General features: G+C 38.7%; 1 long non-coding RNA gene across 1 annotated transcript; it reads right to left on the minus strand.

Annotated features, from left to right (window-relative positions):
* Positions 1–222: 222 nt before the first annotated feature.
* Positions 223–17,372, minus strand: LOC123379136. Its single transcript, XR_006583162.1, has 3 exons — positions 17,313–17,372; positions 4,576–4,764; positions 223–3,664 (listed from the first exon to the last, which is right to left on the minus strand). It is a non-coding gene; the product is annotated as an uncharacterized LOC123379136 (long non-coding RNA).
* Between the last annotated feature and the right edge of the window lie 4,142 nt (positions 17,373–21,514).

Raw genomic sequence — 21,514 nt, forward strand, 5'->3', positions numbered from 1 at the left:
CAGAGAAGTTTAATCATACAGGTAGCACGATTACAAATGGCAGCATCCAGGAGAGCCTGGGTGACTCAGTAGGTTAAGCATCTGACTTTGGCTCAGGTCATGATCTCATGGTTCGTGGGTTTGAGCCCTGCGTCTGGCTCTGTGCTGACTGCTCAGAGCCTGGTGCCTTCTTTGGATTCTGTATCTCCCTCTCTCTCTGCCCCTCCCCCACTCATGCTCTTTTTCTCTCTGTCTCAAAAATAAGCATAAATAATTTTTAATAAAAAACAAATGGCAGCATCCAGTAGGTGAGTACAAAATAGGAGAATTTCCCGTTACCTTGGGAAGCCTTGCTTTCAAAGGGTTAATGGGATATCACACTGGTGCTGTGGTCAAACTTGTGAACTGGGTTTCTCCCCTGCAGGCTTAATGACTAAGTACTCCACACTTCAAAACTGCATTATTGCACATGCTGGAACTAAACCAGGGAATCAGTTAGGCAGATCTTTATTTTAACCTTGCTTCATTTTCAGAAAGAGATCATTTGACAAGCTAAAAACTTCCTCAGGTACATCTGTTACAGCTATGGTGATGACTGGAGAAATCTAGTAAGCTCAGATCTCCCTTCCTGGATATTTTTTTCTCTTCTACACCCCCTCCTCCTCCACATCCCCTCCCCTCCTCACCCTCCTCCTCCTCTTCCTCCTCCTTCTTCTTAATACATTGAGTTCTACTTGCAAAAAGAAAATCTGTTATTTCACTTTCAAGTAATGTCTTAAAAACTTAGCAGAATATAGTTCAAACCTCTTCGTGAACCATCAGTTACTTAAAAATGAATTTTTTCAGATCAAATTCCTTTTCTTTAAAATAGATAAACAAAAATCTATATGTTCTCTCACTGGTGAACAAAAGAAGATTGGAAAACTTCCTGATGATGGAGTCTGTGATAGTTAGCTGTAGTTACCAGAGGACTCTTATAAATGTCAGATCATTTAATCAGATAGAATAAAGAGAGTAAAACTTGAGTTTCTCGAGTCTTCTACCAATGGGAAGTGGGAGGCAGTGGGAATTAATCATCTTGGTTCCTTATGTCATTTGACTCCAAAGACTGAATTTCCTCTGACAAGGAAGGTGGCGTGTGGTGTGTAATAATTTTCAAACACCAGCATAACTTGGCTTTGATACAATATTCTCTGAAAACAAAAGTCTACACATCTCAATCTCAGTTTTCAATAGAAGCATGTAAAAATTCTGTTGGCAAGAACTACAAAAAGATTTTATATTCAGTTTAGTCAAAGGCCTTTCAATTCAATTCTTACTGACTGTTTCTTTAGTTTGGCTTTTGTACAATTCACATGAGAAAAATGAATCAAAAACAAAATAAATGATTTTCCTACATAACATTTATACAGATACATATGTAGTGATTCAGCGATGATCCTCTATGTTAACAGTATGAAAATAATTTTAAAATAAAATTGAATGGTGGGGAAAATTCTAAAATGAAACAGGCAACTATCTCTCATTACTTAATTTAAACCACAAATATGATGTCTCCTCTAAATAAATATATTAAATGACAAGAATGTGTGAAACATTTTAATTCAAACTGATCTTCTATTAGTAAGAAGTAAAATTAATCACACATTTACTGAAACAAAACAAAACAAAACAAAACCCTTAGCTTTCCAAATGAGCCTGGAAATGTCTCTAAAATGCAGTTTCTCAGACAAAACAAGAGATCTAGATCTCAAAAGCAGAAAAGAGAAGAAAAAGGAACACAATCTTGAATGGGATTCAAATGTACTTCACTAGGTCATAGTAACATTTTTATTACCTTAGAGGAGATATATTGATTTATCCCTATCTTAAATATTTTCAGCCATGAATTGACATTATCTCAGACAGTTTAGCATACAATTTAGCAGCTTATTTTACATTTTTATTCATTCACTTTTTTCAAAGCTATATAAATTGGCATTCCAACTGGAATGCAAATTTATTAAGGGCAACTCTCATCAGTTATCTTAATAAAATATAGCATAGTGCTTTTAAAAACAGCAGTTACTCCTATATTTGAGGATGAGAATAGACTTTAAAATTACCTTTAGGAGTCTACTCAATTCCTGCCAAGAAGTTTGCTGACCCCTTCCTTTCTTTTTTAATCTATACGTTCATTGTTAAGGTAATATATCTCACTTAGTTCTATAGTCAGTAAAAAAAGAAATTAACCAACTATAATAGGTCAATTGGTGCTTTATCCTTTTAGGATACAATGTCTCCAAAATTTATTCTTCTGCAACTACACAAAATGCTAAAAAAAAATCATTGAGAATACAATTTTATAGTTTTGAAAATGAAAAAAAGATTTTCTTGTAAATCTTCTATGTCCAGCCAAAAAATACTTTTGGAATAAAAGCCCCAGAAATACAATTCTAGACTTTAAAAACCTAAAAAGTTCATCTTCTAGGTAATTTGCATTTTAAGGAGAAAGTGTGAGAAAAATAGGATTATATTTATGGAGAATGTAATAAAATAAAAATAATTAATAAAAAAAAATGCATTTGTGGATATAATCAGGGTGTGAACAGAGGCACAAATAATTTCAGGAACTAAAATAAATTAGAGATGCAGAGAATATTTTCATTTTAATACTATATAAACAGTAAACAGTTAAAAAAAATTAAATGGCAAATTTCTTGGAATATGCTACCTACCAAATTGGAACTGGAAAAAACTGAACTAGTAAGTTAAAATCTACCACTGAAACACCCATTACCTATATAGTTTTATTGCAGGGTCATGAGCTCAAAGGCAAAGAAAGAATTCTTCAGATATTGTATGCTATAACCTATAGAAAGTAAGTAGCACGGAGACAGAACCTGTAGGCAGAAAGAACTGCACCTTTGCTCTATGAAGCTGCTGGGTTATAATGTAATTTTTTTTAATGTATGTTTATTGTTGAGACAGAGGGAGACAGAGGATGAGTGGGGAGGGGCAGAGAGACAGGGAGACAGAATCTGAAACAGGCTCCAGGCTCTGAGCCGTCAGCACAGGCTCGAACCCACAAACCGTGAGATCATGACCTGAGCCAAAGTTGGATGCAAACCGACTGAGCCACCCAGGAACCCCTGAAGCTGGTAGGTTATATGCTTAGTGCTCAAGGGGGAGGGGACATGCAGGGAATATTAGATCACAAATGTCTTCTTTTAATTTCTACTCATAAAACTACTTTTGATGATTTCTCTGGCACTTCTCATTCAGTTTGATATTAATTATCAGTAAGATATACAGGCAGTCGTGAGACCCTTTAAGAAGGTAGCAACCAATGCATACTTGATCCTTATCAGAAATATGCAGGCTATAGATCAGCCTTCCAGGCTGAAGGTGAACATTTTTCTGCTTCTATCCTTCATCATTCCCCCCACCCCCAACCAATTTTTGGTCCTTAAATCTTTAGGGCTGTTGAAGAGTGAAGGGCTCATCTTCTGTAACTTTTTTAAGCTGATAGGGGTTATAGAGATGTCCTTACCTGTGAACTGAAATTGGCCACTTTCTATCCCTACAAGTAACTATTACGGAAGGCCATTGTTGTAGAGTACAGAGTGAATGTCAGGTGGATTTATTTCAAGTAGTAAGGATCTCTGTTGGCTGGGCAAAGAAGTCAGGAACTGCTTACATGTATCTTGACAGTAGGAGAGAACAGAGCAAAAGAGAAGACATATTAGGATTAGGTTATAATAAAAATAAGAAGTATAATAAGAAGACCCTTTAAGGTAGACCATAGTCCACCTCCCGGCCAAGGATTTAACCAATCATTGAGATAACTAGGTGTCAGACATTGCCTTAATTTGGGTGTGCATATCTGATAAAACTTTGGATACATTAGCACAGTCATTTGGGATATAAACTTATCTCCATAAGTTCATAGTTAACCCCTTGGAGTGGGATACGTTTTGACATTTAAGGAGCATTTTTTTTTTTAATCCCAGCCACAGAGCATTGAAAAGGTGATAGCTGAGTTATACAATTATTAGAGGGTCCATCCCATTGATTAGCTGTTTAAATAACCATATGCCCATGAGGGTCCCTGTTATTATACCCACAGAGGAATAGGCACAAAGACTGTCTATATTTGAGTTATTGTGGCAACTTCTCTGAAGTCTACCTCAAGTTGTCTATCTCAGATAAACAACATTCAAAGACAATTAGAACTAGAATCCTCTATCAACAAAGATGTGTTATTGAAACCTAATTTTTCTCTCTAAATTCACCCTTATTTCCAGAGGTAGCCAAATAAAGACTAATTTATTTGTGAGCAAATCCAGTTTTAACAAACCTGACCTAATTATTTACATAAGCTCAGCAAGAACAGTGATTGATCACATAGATCCTTTAAAATCTGTTTTGCTGGAATTTTTTACAAGGAATCTCTAGATTGAACTCTTAATAGCCTTGTGAGGCTGAAAGTCAAGCCAAATAGTTGTCATTAGACTTGCCTGAAATACCCATAGGTTTGAGCATATTTCTCTTCTCAAGATCCCGCAAATAACCTGAGGGTCCTGTACCTGTCAGGAAGTGACATTCTTTACTCACCTGGTATGGCTTCTTGGAACTCTGTAAGTAAAGTATCAGGCCAACATTTCCAAGGGGCTTCATTGGCTCCATAAAGTCAACCTCAAATCCTTAATTCTGTCCGGTCATATCTGAGTCAATGCATGTCTCTCTCAAATATGACATTCCAGTCCAAGCCTTGGTAACATAACCAATGTTTCCAATGGTGTCCTGTTAAAAGGAGAACAGATTCTTATTAACATATGCAAAGAACTATAATTGCCATGAAAGAAGAGTTTCTGAAATCTGGAGGGTTCATGTAGAAAGAAAAGTTAAATGCTTCAATTTGTTTAAAAAGGAATATTTCATCATCTTGGTCAATTCATTTAGTCCTACCATAAATAAATAAATAAATAAATAAATAAATAAATAAATAAAACATCTCTTTCTTTTAAAAAATTAATTTTTGTTCTGTTTGAATGCACTTTTCCCATTAGTTCTGGAAATTCTTACCTAGTTTTGTTTTATGGTTTTTAAAGATAAAAACACCTGTATTTGCCAAAAGTCCTTTTTATGAATCTCCTTGAAGACAAAATACATTTTGCAAAAGCATTAGAACGATAACTATAAATAACCAGAAACTCAGCAATGGACATGGGTAAAATCTAAGCATTCATTATGATGTAGCTGACAAGGAAATCCAGTTATTCCTGTGACACATAGCATTTTAATAATTACATTGTCAAGTGATGACCTTATACCAGAATATATTAAAACTTCAGGAATTCCATATACTTTCTAGAACAATTATAGCATTTGCCCATACAACATAACCTAAGAAGGTTTATCATCATTTGTTTGACAATGCTTCCCATGTAACATACCAAATAAACAAGCCTAATTAGTCAAAAAGACTTCATTTCCCATTAAAATCTCAGGGAAGTTTGTTTAAAACCTTAGAAAGTTTTAAAGCACATGCCTAAATAGAAATACAGATCATTATAAATTTAATATTCGTATTTAACTCAGGTTAAATACAAATAAAGCAATAAGGGATTCTACAGGAAGATATAGTTGTTTGTAAAATAGCTCCTTTAACATTGAGAAGTTTTAACTTCCTTAAGTAATCAATGACCCAATAAAGACAAAATGTAGAAGCTTTGGTTTCCGGGGTAGATAAATACAAGAGAAAAACCTTTGTTTACATTTTCTTATCAAGAGCAGACCAACAAGCCAAGAAAATTTTGTCTTTTTAACAAAGTGAAAAGCAAAATTTCAATCTTCTACAATTATACTTTTAAAATCCGCTCATTTCAACCTTACTCCTGTCCATACATAATTTTTTTCCCCAAAATCTCTCTTCACAAACCTTCTACAACTGTTTTCTCCATCCAGATTTTGTCCTAAGCCTTTTCTGTCTAAATAGCCAGTGTCATTTTAAGACAAAATTAGTTTCTTTTTCCCTCAACAAAATGTATTCCCATTCCTTATATTTTTCTTATTAAAAACATCTTTTCTTATATTTCCTGGGTGGCTCAGTCAGTTGAGCGCCCGACTTTTGATTTCAGCTCAGGTTATGATCCATGATCCCAAGATCGTGGGACTAAGCTCCCCCACCCCACCCCACTCCCTGTCCACACACCCCCTTCAGACTGAGTGTGGAACCTGCTTAAGACCCTTTCTCATTCTCTCTCTCTCTCTCTCCCTCTACCCCTGTCCCCTGCTCACACTTTCTTTCTCTCTACAAACAAAAAGACAATATCAAAAAACCCACATCTTTACTTCTATACAGAGTTGCTTCTCTTATTTCCATCAGTCTTAATAATACTTAGCAGAATTTTAGCTCTTACACACCTTCGTCACCCAAGAGAATTAAGGAGTAACCAATTGCGAACTATGTGTAACACCAGAATTCTTTAGACTGGCAAATTTATAAATAGAATTTCATAATTTCTAAACCATATTTTTTCCATAGCACAATCTTTTAATGAACTGTAAAGCATGTTTACAAACAGACCCAAGTACCCTCAGTTTCTCTACAACAAGAAGCCAAAGCAGATAAACCTACGTTCAGTAAACGATGCTTTAGTATTTATTTGGAGAAGACTTGGATGTCCAATGAGTTGCATCCAATTTATCATTTAACTTGGCAAAATTCAAAGGTAAAAACAAAGTTACCAAAGATTTTGAAAGCTACTTAAAGTTTTACATATAAACCTTTTTATTTATTCGACCCATTTATTCTTTTTTTTTTTTTTCAACGTTTATTTATTTTTGGGACAGAGAGAGACAGAGCATGAACGGGGGAGGGGCAGAGAGAGAGGGAGACACAGAATCGGAAACAGGCTCCAGGCTCTGAGCCATCAGCCCAGAGCCTGACGCGGGGCTCGAACTCCCGGACCGCGAGATCGTGACCTGGCTGAAGTCGGACGCTTAACCAACTGTGCCACTCGCCCCTCGACCCATTTATTCTTAACAATTACCCATGAAAACTTTACAAGACAGACAAAATTAACCATCATTTTAAGTCATTTTTTTTTGCTGACAAATTGCAACAGAGATAATATGAGATTATTTGACCTTTAGGAAACTGTGGTAGAATAAAAGTATTGTATTTAATGCTAAAAATTTAGATATGTCTATCTTAATTAACATATGAAATAAGTTTAAATACCAATATGTTGCACGTGGGTCCACTAAAAGTCAATTGATTTTTTCCCCAGTATCAGTTTTTACCTGGGCACCTGTGGGGAAATCTGAAATGGGTGGTTTAAGTCCAGGGAAAGGTGCTCTTCACTCCTTAATAGTGATGGTAGGAGGAGCAGGAATCATTGGTGCGAGAGGCATGGAGGACTGTATATGAGTGGGTTATGCGAGTCTTACCCACGGCAGTGCAGAAATAGAAAGAGGGGGAAAGGGAAGAGGAGGTGAGGTACTTCTGGCAAGGCTGGAGGCAATAAAAGCCCAGAGGGCAGAGAAAGAGGACTCCTGGTCCTAACACTCATTAGCTCAGACAAATGAGCAGACCCATATTTTCTTTCCACCAACAATAAGTGAAAATAGGCATTTTATGTCAACTAGAGAAGACCAGGAACCTCCCCAAAACAAAAGGAGTTTCAGCAGCTGCTTGAGAATATTCCTTAAAGTCCCCATCCCAAGGTAGACTAACCACAATTGGCTCAAATTTCATAGCCATTAACCCAGGAAATGAATGAGACAGAAAACTCCACACACAGTACGACTCAAGTAACACTCATCTAGTCCTGTCAAGATATATTCTAGATCTGACACCCAAAGAAGACGCAAAGAGGAGATGAGTGATTCAGGAAAAACAGAGGTAGGCATACACAGGATCTTGGCAGCAACTTGTGGACAAGAGAGACAAGGTGGGGGGATAGCACACAGAGAACATGACAGGACACAGACAGGTGGCAGATTAACAGAAACAGGAGGGCCTGATGCAGCTAAGCTGATGGTGGATTGAGGGGTAGAGGGTGAGGAGAGATGTGTCCTTGGGTCCTCTAAAAGACTATGGACAAATTAGGGTTTGGGTTCAGGGTCTAGAGGCCTTACCACATGGGATTTTGGTCCATTTTTCCTCATGCCTACAAAACAGGTCTAATTGATAAATATCATTAGGCTTAAGGACCTGTTAATGGGCCATTTTTCATCTTTCTCCAGGGAATACTAAGGCCAGGCATTATTACAGAAGAGGATGAGGTGTTTTTCTTTAAACCCTGTTGTCCAGATTGACTCCAATGTGTTAGGAGATAGCCCAAAGGGGAATCCTTTGGGATTGAGGAAATTGAGCCCATAGTCAATTCCTACAATACAAGGAGAGTACATTGACTAGGAGTCCATTACCAAAATACCTCTCAACCTCTGAATGGTGTCCCATCAGGAATATTGTGAAGGTTCCTGGGGGTCAGAGTAGCAGGTAGCGTCCCCCTTTCTTGACTGCTGAGACACCTTTGTACTATCTAAGAAAGGATGTCAACCTCCCTTGCTTCCCTATTGCATTCTAGACTATAGTAGGTGCTGTTGAATGGGTTGAAATGCTGCAGAGATTGGTGCTGCCTCATTCCATTTTGGGGGAGTCGATATATTTGGTGACCAATAGTAATACTCATTGTAAGCCTCTAGATCTAGTATTAATGGATGGGGTGGAAGTCCTGGCCTTTGTTAAGAAGGGGCAGCTATTTTATATCACATTAAGCATCATACATCTAAGCTAGAAGTATTTTCAATGTGAAAGCAGGACCAAAAGGTCCAAATAGTCATGCGTAAGGACAAATGAGACATGAAAAAAATGAAAGTATGGAACTCCTATCTTATCTGGGCAGCTTTCTCATGAGCTTTATCCATGATCTAATCCCACGGGAATGGTTCTCCATTGAGTGTGTGTCCCAACTGGGTAATAACTCCAGTTAGTCCCTTGAGTCCCTTTCAGGAAGCATGTAGTCAGATATATTTTGTATTTTATGTTCATCAAAAGATCACAGCAGGTTATTTAGAAGGAAATCTTACACAGGAGTCTTGATATTGGTGGCCATCTTAATGACATATATGGCTGTCTCATGCCTAAGAAGAATTGAAAGAACAGGTGAAACAGGGAGAGCCTGACTTCTGAGCCCAACACCAATATGGCCAAGGTACCAGTGTGCTTCTAGGTGGCAAGATTTTGTCCCTCTCTGTAGTGTAGCCAAGGCAAGAGCATTTAGACAGGGCACATTTGGAATTGTCATACTATTCAGGACATCACTAGAAAAGAACAAGTAAGAAATAGAGGCTGATGGAATAACAGACATTTACCAAGTTGCACCACTGCTCTTGGATCCATTCTGTAATCCCCATGCAGGGCCACCAAAAATGTTGCAGGGTCATCGAGTGCAAAGGCCAAGAAAGAATCCTTGAGATGTTGTATGGTTCAAGTTAGTAAGTTTAAGTAGCACAGAGACAAGAGCCATTGGCAGAAAGAACTGCACCTTTGCTGTATGAAACTGGTGGTTATATGCTTAGCGCTCAAGGAGGAGGGGACATGCAGAGAATATCAGATCATAAATGTCTTCTGCAAATTTCTACTCATAAAACTACTTTTGCAGGGTTTCTCTAGTGCTTATAATTCAGTTTGATATTAACTATCAGTGAAATATATAGGCAGTCATAAGACCCCTTAAGAAACCAGCATGTATTTGATCCTTATCAGAAATATGCAGGCTGTAGGTCAGCCTTCCAGGCTAAAGGTGAACATTTTTCTGCTTCTATCCCTCATGAGTTTAACTGATAACTTCTTTTTTTTATTAGTGACATGTATTTTCATTTCATATAAATTATTTCATACTGTACAGAAAGATAACAAAAACTTTGTTTCCAGGAGAATGACAATCTAAACCTTTGAATAATGCTTTTGCTAAAGATAGCTGTATTGAAATTCTCTCTTTCTCCGTCTCTTTCACAGACTCTCTTTCTCTCTTTCTCTATGTGTGTGTGTGTGTATTTATTGTATATATATATATATATATATATTTATTATATATATTATATATATAAAATCAGTCTTGATGTCTGAACAATCTCTTTAGAGAGAGAGAGAGAGAGAGAGAGAGAGTGTGTGTGTGTGTGTGTGTGTGTGTGTGTGTGTATGTATACACACACACACACACACACACACTGAGTTGACAAGAAAGGACCTCTACAGAGGTCAAAACAAAATGAAAATAGGAATCCTGGGATATACATTAAGGCATCTATAGGCCCACAGTTTTTATTTTGTTGGCTTCCTAAGGAATTGTGAGGTATAGGGGTTAAGTTTATGGCCTATGTAAGGTAAAAAGTGGTGTGGGAGATTTATGCATAAAGCTGGGGTCTCAAGAAGTCACACCATCCATGTAAGGTAGAATGAGAAATGAAACATCATACAGAAGGGGACAGCAAGGAAACTTACCTGGTTCAACTCTGGCTGAAGAGCCAAAATTTCCATTTCCTTTCCATTTCCTTTCCATTTCCTTTCCCTTTCCTTTCCCTTTCCTTTCCCTTTCCTTTCCCTTTCCCTTTCCCTTTCCCTTTCCCTTTCCCTTTCCCTTTCCCTTTCCCTTTCCCTTTTCCTTTTCCTTTTCCTTTTCCTTTTCCTTTTCCTTTTCCTTTTCCTTTCCTTTCCTTTCCTTTCCTTTCCTTTCCTTTCCTTTCCTTTCCTTTCCTTTCCTTTCCTTTCCTTCTTTCCCTTCCTTCCTTCCTTCCTTCGCCAAAATCTGAATTCTGAGAATTTGTAACTATAAGCCAGACTTCTAGTAGGTTTGTAAACTAAGTCACCTGCATTAGCTAAAATTATTCACAATAAAAAATACTTCAGTTTTAATGTTTGATTAATGACAGCTTTCAAACCCCACAACTCCCCTTCCTCCTTTGTCCCATATTTGGGCAAGCTGAATGAAAATCAAACAAAACCAGGATGCTCCTTCCTTGGGTGCCAGTAGGAAGTTAAAACCATGCAAACCCAAGCCCTCTAGTGGCAACCCTTACTCTGGCCCCACCTCTAAACTGAAATCTTACTTTCAGTCTCACTTCCCTCTAGCCACCTGGACCAACTTACACCTGCCCTGGTCTCCTCTGAAAGTCTCATGGGGATGGGGTGACTAAAAAACTTTGGCATGTGCTCTTGGTGCACATGGTATCATCAGTCTTGATGTCTGAACAATTCCATTGGGAGGAGTCCTTCCCACCCTGCATGGGCTGACCATAAAGCATCCTCACTTAAAAAACTACAGTGGAATTATAGGTGTTTTATTTTGTTTTGTTTTGTTTGTTTTCCTTCAGTGGATGCTGTTAGTGGTGCACCAGATTCCATTTATAGGGCAGGTGCACACAGATGCTGTAATTTTGGCTGTCAGTAAGTCACAGTTACCTTCTCCAAAGAATTGGCCATCATCAAATGAGAACTACCTTGCCTGGGAGGTAATGCCCCTCAGTAACCATCCCTTAGCCAGCAATTAAGTGACACTGGAGGTGGGGAATATTAAGAATTGTGAAGATTCTGGGGCACTCGGGTGGCTCAGTGGGTTAAGTGTCTGAGTCTTGATTTTGGCTCAGGTCCTGATCTCATGGTTCATGGGTTCGAGTCCCTGCTTGGGATTCTCTCCCTCTTCCTCTCTGCTCCTCCCCTACACATGGGTACACACTCTCCCTCTCTCAAAATAAATAAATAAACTTAAGAAAAAAAGAATTGTGAAGATTCTGAGATTTTACCCTACTTATAAACTAACAAGTTAGCTTGCCATGGTTTCATGAATGCTGGCATAAGATATAAAATTTCATGGTCAAAGGGAAAGGATGTTATCACTCACAGTAATAGCAACAGTTAGAGTATCAGAGCTGCTCCCCGTGTCCTGGTTTCCATAAGGCAACATGAACAGAGCCCAGTAACACTTACGCATGAAGTATATCATATTATGGAAGAAAAACTTGACTTTAGGGAACAGAGTCTTTTATAATGGACTATAATCTTACCTTAACTTTTTCCCAGAGGAAGACATTATCTTTATTACACTGAACAGAAAATAAACCAGTCCTTCAGTCTAGATGTAGACATTATCTCCAGCTTCCAAGGCTATTCACTATAGAAACAATTTTTAAAAGATATTCCAGCACAAAGGCAGTCAGCTCCTCTGCTCATAAGACAGTCAGAAGCACAAGAGATCTATGGAGAATTGGCTGCCAACAGATGGGTTTATTTTACTAGTCTACCCTAATACATTATGATATTTTTATAATAAAAAAACAGACATGTATCAATAATAACACTTAATGGAAATGAAGTAAGCTCTCCAGTTCAAAAAACAATGATTATCAGAATGATAAAACCAAAATTCTAGCAATGTACAATGTATAAGAGTCATGCCTACCACCTAAGGACAACTTTGTAATAAAATTATACAATAATATATGCCAGGCAAATACCAATAGAAACCTGGTATTGCTAAATCAAAATAATAGACTAAATGTAAAAACTCTTAGGATAAGGGAAAAAAAAGTTTTGGTTTGGCAGGAAATAATGTTTCCAAATTTGTATGCTCCCAGAAGCAGACTTAAAATACATAAAGCAAATATTGACATCATTAAGGCAGAAATTAATAAATTCATTATCATGGTAGGAGATTTCAAACACATCTATCTTAGTAATTGAGAGATCTGACAGGCAAAAAAATCTGTAAGCATCTGCACAATTTCAATAAGACAATTAGCAAGTTTAATTTAATGGACATTTACATAATAGTGTGTTCAATAAAAGAATAGTATGGAACATTTACCCAACTGTCAGATACTAAGCTGCAAAGCCAGTTCCAACAAATTCCAAAGGATTTCTGTCTTGCGAATCACCTTCTCTGACTACATGCAACTGTTAGAAATCAAGAGCAAAAAGATGACTGGGAAAACGTCTCAAATGCTTATAGGTGTTGAACACACCTTTAGATAATTCATGTAATAAAAAAGGAAAACTCAGAAGGGGTATCAAACTTTATTTAGAAATGAGTGATAATGAAAATATTACATACCAAATCTCAGCTGAGATTAGCTTAAAATAATAATTTTAGGGGGAAAAAAAGGCTAACATTAATGATACTTGTTGCTCAAGCCAAAAATGAAAGAATTATCCTTTTTCCTCTACTTCCCTCAGCTTTTACATCCAGTTCATGAGAAATCTCTAAAACTCGTCTGGTACCTGTCCTGTTTTCTCCATTGTCTCTGCAACCACTATGGTCCAAGTCACTCTTTTTTCTCTTGCCTGTGGTATTTCAACTGCAATGGTCTTTCCACTGCCTTCTTGCCTTCCTAAAATCCATTCTCCCTGGAGTAGCCACCATGATCTTTAAAAACATACATTGGAGGGCCTCAGGTGGCTCAGTCATTAAGCATCTGATTTATGCTCAGGTCATGATCTCATGGTTCATGATTTCAAGCCCCACTTCGGGTAGGTTGAGCCCTGCTTCGGGTGCCCTGCTTCTCTTTCTCTCTGCCTCTCTCTCTCTCTCTCCCTCTGCCCCTCATGGGATTCTCTCTCTGCCCCACGCTCACTTGCACCCTCTCTCTCAAAAATGAAACGAAACAAAACAAACAAAAAAACATACATTGGATCACATTGCTCCTATGTTAAAACTGCCAAGAATGGGCTGCTCTTTGTTGCAGGACTGGCTTTTTAAAATTACACTCATCTGTTCTAGTTTTCTGTGCTCTGGGCTCTCTCCTCAGAGTCTCACAACCCAGTAATCCAGTGACTGGCTGGGCTGTGTTCTCATCTGGAGCCCAAGGTCCTTTTCCAAGATTATTCATGTGGTGGGCAAAAGCCAATTTCTTGTAGGTGTAGGACTGAGGTTCACATTTTCTTGCAGCCTATTGACTAGAAAGTTCTCTTAGCATCTAAAGCCGGCCCTCAGGTCTTCCTTACTGTGACTCTCTCACAACCTGCAGCTATTTCCTCAAAGGTGGTAGGATATACTCTCTCAATTGGTGAAGATGGTGGCTTACATAACATAATGGAATAATTGGAGTGACTATGTCATCCTTTTGCCATATAATGTAACCCCATCAGAGGAGAACCTATCCCATCATATTTACAGGTCCCACCTATACTCAGAACAAAGGGAGTATACACAATGTGTGTACCAGACAGTGGGAATCTTTTTTTTTTTTTTTAATTGCAATTAGTTAACATACAGGGTAATGTTTCAGGTGTACAATATAGTTATTCAGCAACTCCATACAACAACAGGTGCTCATCACAAGTGCACTTCTTAATTTTCATCACCAATTAAACCCATCCCCCCACAACCTTCCCTCTGGTAACCATCAGTTCGTTCTTTACAGTTAAGAGTCTGTTTCTTGGTTTGCCTCTCTCACTGTTTTGTTTTGTTTGTTTTCTATAGCTTGTTTATTTTGTTTCTTAAATTCCACATGAGTGAAATCATATGGTATTTGTCTTTCTATCTCACTTAGCATAATATTCTCTAGCTCCATCCATGTCGTTGCAAATGGCAAGATTTCATTCCTTTTTATGGCTGAGTGATATTCCATTGTGTATATACATACCACATCTTCCTTATCCATTTATCAGTCGATGGGCACTTGGGCTGTTTCCATAATTTAGCCATTGTACATCATACTGCTATAAACATCAAGGTGCGTGTATCCCTTTGAGTTAGTATTTTTGTATTCTTTGGATAAATACCTAGTAATGCAATTGGTGAATTGTAGGGTACTTCTATTTTTAACCGTATGAAGAACCTCCATACTGTTCTCCAGAGTGGCTGCTCCAGTTTGCACTTCCACCAACAGTGCAAGAGTGTTCCCCTTTATCAACATCCTTGCCATGAGTCAGATTATGAGAATCTTGAGGTCATCTTTGAATTCTGCTTTCTACCATACCCTTTTTAAAATCTCTTTTGAGTAATTAAAATTGTTATCATTCTATTAGCTTTTAAAATTTTAATTATTTATTTTCTGTAATTCCTCCTTGGTATTTAATTGCCATTAGAGCATATTCCTTGTCTGTGGTTTCCACTACTGTTTTTCCATTCTTAGAACAGAGCCTAAAACATGGAAGATACTCAATAACAATACATGTGTGGATAGATGATATGATGGTTCCTAAGAAATATGGCTAACTGTTGGGGAGGAAAAGTAATTTTACTTCCACCTTTCTAGGTTCTTGGCTGAGAAGCCCTCCACTTAATAAAAGATAGATTAACAGGATAAAAACAAACAAGTTCAATAATATGTATCCTCCTGTATATAAGGGGGATACCTAGGAACATTGACGTACTCTTCGAAATGGCCCAAGTCACTACCTTAAATGCCAACTTCAGCTAAAGACAAAAGAAAGATTTGGGGGGAGAGGCACCTGGGTGGCTCACCCGGTTAAGTGGCTGACTGGCTAAGGTCACATTCTCATGGTTCGTGGGCTCGAGCCCCACATCGGGCTCCACACTGTACAGAGCCTGTGTGGGATTCTCTTTCTCTCCCTCTTCCACTTGCATGCATGCTCTCTCTCTCTCTTTCTCAAATTAATATATTATATATATATATATATATATATATATATATATATATATATATATACACACACACATATATATATATTTTAAAGAAAGATTTAAAGAATGGGGAAAGGGAGTTGCTAATTGAAGGTTATCCAGAAAAAGACAGTAAACAAGGGTACAGTTGTTATGTAGATTTAAGTGCTGGTCTTCTCCATTAATAAGGAGTTTCTAGAGATTTAGTTGTCTTCCTTTTCCTGGTGCAGAGGAGACACCCTTACAAATGGAGAATTCTTTTATAAATTTTTTTTTAATAAAAGGGTAACTTTTACTCCTCCAGTTTCAGAGCTTATTCTGTATTTGTTATTTCTCAAAAATAACTAGCTCAAGATAATCCTTTTGCCAAAGAGGCATATTTTGGCATGGCATATTCTGCTCTCCTTCACCATTCATTTGAGGGAAAAAACTGTATCTCTAACATATAACTTAACACTAGACCAAAATACAGATGAGATATGAGATGAAATGTTAAGATACAACACACACATGATATGAAGTATATAGACACGTACATACATTCCTTGCTAACTGAGGAGGCACAGCTCTGAATAATACCAAATTCAGGACCCATAAAGCAGAAGAGTGAAAGATTTAATTACACAATAAAATTTCTGTTCATTGAAAAAAATCATTAAAAAGTTTTAAGGAAGACAAACTACACACTTATATTGAAAAATATATATCATATAATTTAATAACTGATAATGAGAATATATAAATTTTAAGACAGAGACAAACATCCCAATTTTTAAAAATGGACTAAGACTAACAGAAAAGTCTTAGAAGAAGAAATAGGGGGGCATTGCTGATAAAACACATAAATAGTGCTCAAATTTTCTATCAAAGTAGCACATTATGACAATAATGACAATGAGGCGCCATTTTTTTTTTAACATCTTATCGGTAAAGGTAAAAACAACAATGCTATTTCACCCTGCTAAGAAAAATTTGATACAATATTTCTGACAGGAAATAAGGCAATCAATATCAAAATTTCTTTTGAGTCATCAATTTGGGAGCTTGGAATTAATTGAGTATCATTTAAAATTATTCTAATAGAGGCGCCTCCGTGGCTCAGTTGGTTGAGCATCCGAATTCGGCTCAGGTCATGACCTCATGGTTTGTGAGTTGGAGCCCCGCATCAGGCTCTGTGCTGACAGCTCAGAGCCTAGAGCCTGCTTGGGATTCTGTGTCTCCCTCTCTCTCTGCCCCTCCCCCACTTGTGCTCTGTCTCTATCAAAAATAAATAAACGTAAAAAATTTTTTTAATTATTACTTTTTTAAAATGTTTTTATTTATTTTTGAGACAGAAACAGAGCATGAGCAGGGGAGGGGCAGAGAGAGAGGGAGACACAGAATCTGAAGCAGGCTCCAGGCTCTGAGCTGTCAGCACAGAGCCCAACACGGGGCTGGAACTCACAGACTGTGAGATCATGATCTGAGCTGAAGTTGGACGCTTAACAAACTGAGTCACCCAGGCGCCCCTTTTTTAATTATTCTAATAAAAAAATTGGAAATGACAAATTCTTCCTTGATTAAATATTATGCTAAATTCATAAAATGCAACATAATTTATTCATTTAAAATGAATTATTTTATTTTAAAATAATTCAATCTATTCAATTAAAATTAAAATGCTGATTTAGATTTTTTTTTTTGCTGTGGAGTGTCAGGCATTTAAAATATACTTACATATATTTCTCAGGGCACCTGGGTGGCTCAGTCAGTTAAGCATCCGACTTTGACTCAGGTCATGATCTCATGGTTCGTGGGTTCTAGTCCCACATCGGGCTCTGTGCTGACGGCTTAGATCCTGGAGCCTGCTTTGGATTCCGTGTCTCCGTCTCTCTTTGCTCCTCCCCAACTTGTGCTCTCTCTCTCTCTCTTTCTAAAAAATAAACATTGGGGGAGAAGCGGCAAGATGGCGGCTTAGGAGGACGCTGGGCTCACCGCGCGTCCTGCTGAACACTTAGATTCCACCTACACCTGCCTAAATAACCCAGAAAACCGCCAGAGGATTAGCAGAACGGAGTCGCTGGAGCCAAACGCAGACGAGAGGCCCACGGAAGAGGGTAGGAAGGGCTGCGAGTCGGTGCGCGCTCCACGGACTGGCGGGAGGGAGCCGGGGCAGAGGGGCGGCTCGCCGGCCAAGCAGAGCCCCCGAGTCTGGCTTGCAAAAGCGGAGGGGCCTGACGGACTGTGTTCCCACAACAAGCGCGACTTAGCGTCTGGGAGGTCATAAGTTAACAGCTCTGCTCGGAAAGCGGGAAGGCTGGAGGACAAAGGAGGGAGAGCTACTGAGCCCCCTGACGACAGAGCTCAGCTTGGTGGGGAACAAAGGCACTCGCCAGCGCCATCTCCCCCGCTCATCCCCCAGCCAAAATCCCAAAGAGAACCAGTTCCTGCCAGGGAACTTGCTCGCTCCGCGCAAACACCCAACTCTGTGCTTCTGCGGACCTAAACCTCCGGCAGCGGATCTGACTCCCTCCCGCTGCCACAGGGCCCCTCCTGAAGAGGATCACCTAAGGAGAAGCGATCTAAGCCTGCCCCTCCTGCCCCCCTGCACCTTGCCTACCCACCCCAGCTAATACACCAGATCCCCAGCATCACAAGCCTGGCAGTGTGCAAGTAGCCCAGACGGGCCACACCACCCCACAGTGAATCCCGCCCCTAGGAGAGGGGAAGAGAAGGCACACACCAGTCTGACTGTGGCCCCAGCGGTGGGCTGGGGGCAGACATCAGGTCTGACTGCGGCCCCGCCCACCAACTCCAGTTATACACCACAACACAGGGGAAGTGCCCTGCAGGTCCTCACCACGCCAGGGACTATCCAAAATGACCAAGCAGAAGAATTCCCCTCAGAAGAATCTCCAGGAAATAACAACAGCTAATGAGCTGATCAAAAAGGATTTAAATAATATAACAGAAAGTGAATTTAGAATAATAGTCATAAAATTAATCGCTGGGCTTGAAAACAGTATACAGGACAGCAGAGAATCTCTTGCTACAGAGATCAAGGGACTAAGGAACAGTCACAAGGAGCTGAAAAACGCTTTAAACGAAATGCATAACAAAATGGAAACCACCACAGCTCGGCTTGAAGAGGCAGAGGAGAGAATAGGTGAACTAGAGGATAAAGTTATGGAAAAAGAGGAAGCTGAGAAAAAGAGAGATAAAAAAATCCAGGAGTATGAGGGGAAAATTAGAGAACTAAGTGATACACTCAAAAGAAATAATATACGCATAATTGGTATCCCAGAGGAGGAAGAGAGAGGGAAAGGTGCTGAAGGGGTACTTGAAGAAATAATAGCTGAGAACTTCCCTGAACTGGGGAAGGAAAAAGGCATTGAAATCCAAGAGGCACAGAGAACTCCCTTCAGACGTAACTTGAATCGATCTTCTGCACGACATATCATAGTGAAACTGGCAAAATACAAGGATAAAGAGAAAATTCTGAAAGCAGCAAGGGGTAAACGTGCCCTCACATATAAAGGGAGACCTATAAGACTCGTGACTGATCTCTCTTTTGAAACTTGGCAGGCCAGAAAGAATTGGCACGAGATTTTCAGGGTGCTAGACAGAAAAAATATGCAGCCGAGAATCCTTTACCCAGCAAGTCTGTCATTTAGAATAGAAGGAGAGATAAAGGTTTTCCCAAACAAGCAAAAACTGAAGGAATTTGTCACCACTAAACCAGCCCTACAAGAGATCCTAAGGGGGACCCTGTGAGACAAAGTCCCAGAGACATCACTACAAGCATAAAACATACAGACATCACAATGACTCTCAACCCGTATCTTTCTATAATAACACTGAATGTAAATGGATTAAATGCACCAACCAAAAGACATAGGGTATCAGAATGGATAAAAAAACAAGACCCATCTATTTGCTGTCTACAAGAGACTCATTTTAGACCTGAGGACACCTTTAGATTGAGAGTGAGGGGATGGAGAACTATTTATCATGCGACTGGAAGCCAAAAGAAAGCTGGAGTAGCCATACTTATATCAGACAAACTAGACTTTAAAGTAAAGGCTGTAACAAGAGATGAAGAAGGACATTATATAATAGTTACAGGGTCTATCCATCAGGAAGAGCTAACAATTATAAATGTCTATGCGCCGAATACCGGAGCCCCCAAATATATAAAACAATTACTCACAAACATAAGCAACCTTATTGATAAGAATGTGGTAATTGCAGGGGACTTTAACACCCCACTTACAGAAATGGACAGATCATCTAGACACACGGTCAATAAAGAAACAAGGGCCCTGAATGAGACATTGGATCAGATGGACTTGACAGATATATTTAGAACGCTGCATCCCAAAGCAACAGAATATACTTTCTTCTCGAGTGCACATGGAACATTCTCCAAGATAGATCATATACTGGGTCACAAAACAGCCCTTCATAAGTTTACAAGGATTGAAATTATACCATGCATACTTTCAGACCACAATGCTATGAAGCTTGAAATCAACCACAGGAAAAAGTCTGGAAAACCTCCAAAGGCATGGAGGTTAAAGAACACCCTACTAACGAATGAGTGGGTCAACCAGGCAATTAGAGAAGAAATTAAAAAATATATGGAAACAAACGAAAATGAAAATACAACAATCCAAACGCTTTGGGACGCAGCGAAGGCAGTCCTGAGAGGAAAATACATTGCAATCCAGGCCTATCTCAAGAAACAAGAAAAATCCCAAATACAAAATCTAACAGCACACCTAAAGGAACTAGAAGCAGAACAGCAAAGGCAGCCTAAACCCAGCAGAAGAAGAGAAATAATAAAGATCAGAGCAGAAATAAACAATATAGAATCTAAAAAACTGTAGAGCAGATCAACGAAACCAAGAGTTGGTTTTTTGAAAAAATAAACAAAATTGACAAACCTCTAGCCAGGCTTCTCAAAAAGAAAAGGGAAATGACCCAAATAGATAAAATCATGAATGAAAATGGAATGATTACAACCAATCCCTCAGAGATACAAACAATTATCAGGGAATACTATGAAAAATTATATGCCAACAAATTGGACAACCTGGAAGAAATGGACAAATTCCTGAACACCCACACTCTTCCAAAACTCAATCAGGAGGAAATAGAAAGCTTGAACAGACCCATAACCAGCGAAGAAATTGAATCGGTTATCAAAAATCTCCCAACAAATAAGAGTCCAGGACCAGATGCCTTCCCAGGGGAGTTCTACCAGACGTTTAAAGCAGAGATAATACCTATCCTTCTCAAGCTATTCCAAGAAATAGAAAGGGAAGGAAAACTTCCAGACTCATTCTATGAAGCCAGTATTACTTTGATTCCTAAACCAGACAGAGACCCAGTAAAAAAAGAGAACTACAGGCCAATATCCCTGATGAATATGGATGCAAAAATTCTCAATAAGATACTAGCAAATCGAATTCAACGGCATATAAAAAGAATTATTCACCATGATCAAGTGGGATTCATTCCTGGGATGCAGGACTGGTTCAACATTCGCAAATCAATCAACGTGATACATCACATTAACAAAAAAAAAAGAGAAGAACCATATGATCCTGTCAATCGATGCAGAAAAGGCCTTTGACAAAATCCAGCACCCTTTCTTAATAAAAACCCTTGAGAAAGTCGGTATAGAAGGAACATACTTAAAGATCATAAAAGCCATTTATGAAAAGCCCACAGCTAACATCATCCTCAATGGGGAAAAACTGAGAGCTTTTTCCCTGAGATCAGGAACACGACAAGGATGCCCACTCTCACTGCTGCTGTTTAACATAGTGCTGGAAGTTCTAGCATCAGCAATCAGACAACAAAAGGAAATCAAAGGCATCAAAATTGGCAAAGACGAAGTCAAGCTTTCGCTTTTTGCAGATGACATAATATTA

Source organism: Felis catus, chromosome C1, assembly GCF_018350175.1.
Source record: "Felis catus isolate Fca126 chromosome C1, F.catus_Fca126_mat1.0, whole genome shotgun sequence".
Taxonomy (NCBI): domain Eukaryota; kingdom Metazoa; phylum Chordata; class Mammalia; order Carnivora; family Felidae; genus Felis; species Felis catus.